This window comes from Etheostoma spectabile, chromosome 14 (genome assembly GCF_008692095.1).
Source record: "Etheostoma spectabile isolate EspeVRDwgs_2016 chromosome 14, UIUC_Espe_1.0, whole genome shotgun sequence".
Taxonomy (NCBI): Eukaryota; Metazoa; Chordata; class Actinopteri; order Perciformes; family Percidae; genus Etheostoma; species Etheostoma spectabile.
This window is the reverse complement of record NC_045746.1, coordinates 2,564,191-2,565,371: the sequence shown is the minus strand read 5'-3', so window position 1 is coordinate 2,565,371 and position 1,181 is coordinate 2,564,191.

Genomic DNA, 1,181 nt, shown 5'->3' with positions numbered 1-1,181 from the left:
TGCATTGGAGGGAGAATTTTATGTGATGCTTTTCCTCTCTTCTCCCAGCAGATGCACAAATCTTAAATCTGGCCAGATCCTCATAAAAAGGTTTTCCCTCTCTTTCCAATGTTACAATAGCATTCCAATGTTTTGGAAACGTGTGGTTATTACTTCAGACGTGGTGATTTCAACACAGTTTGTACAACCAATCAGTGTTATTTTGGCACTTGCATAAAAACACCTCTCACACACCAGAGATGTGTATCTGCAGCTGACAGATACCAAAGAATCAAAGCAACAAGCATTTGCATGCCACATACTGTAACTTCTACTTGTGGCAACAAAGTGCTGGAGGTCTCACTTAATTAGGCTGTGTGTGTAGAATAGAATGCCTTTATTGTCATTATACACATGCGTAATACCTGTGCAACAAGACTGAAGCAGTCACTTTACAGTGTTAACAAAAAGTGTGTGTGTGTGTGTGTGTGTTGGGGGAGCTTATGCATGGTGCTGGGGGGGGGGATAATGCTAACACTTTGATCTCATAACAAAGTAATTACTGTCAATAAACATTTAATTTTTAAACATCATTAATACATAAGAAATGCATTATATGTAGTCTTGGAAAAATACATAAACTAGGATGTAAGTTGCCTAATGTTAACTTTGTATTGTTAGCATCATAAAAGCATCTTTTCTTGAGTCTTGAACATGACTCTGACTTCCATATTCTGTATAATCACTGTGACTGACTATGCTGAGCTTGTAATTCATGAATAATATCTAGCAGAACTTGCATTTATTATGTGGACAAAAATGAAGTTCAGGGAGTTTTAGCAATTCAGTTTTTCCCATGACACTGATTCAGAATATGTTACTTTTCAGTCAGCAAAAATCAATCTGCAATTCTGTGTTTTCACAATCAATATGAATCTGATTGATGAGTGTGGCTGATGTTACAGACAGACTGACCTTTTTACTTAAATTCACATCCTGCAACACACGCTGAGCAATCCCTTTCTTTGTCACATGATGGTATATGTGTTTGACATTAAAGGAGAATTCCAGTCGATTTCACAACGTAGCTCTGTTTGTAAAATTGGAGTGCTGTCAGTAGAGAGAAGAACTAAACCAATTGGTGCTGCCTACACCTTGTTATCCACCTGCTAGAGTTAGCACCCAACAGGCTTAAACAGGGC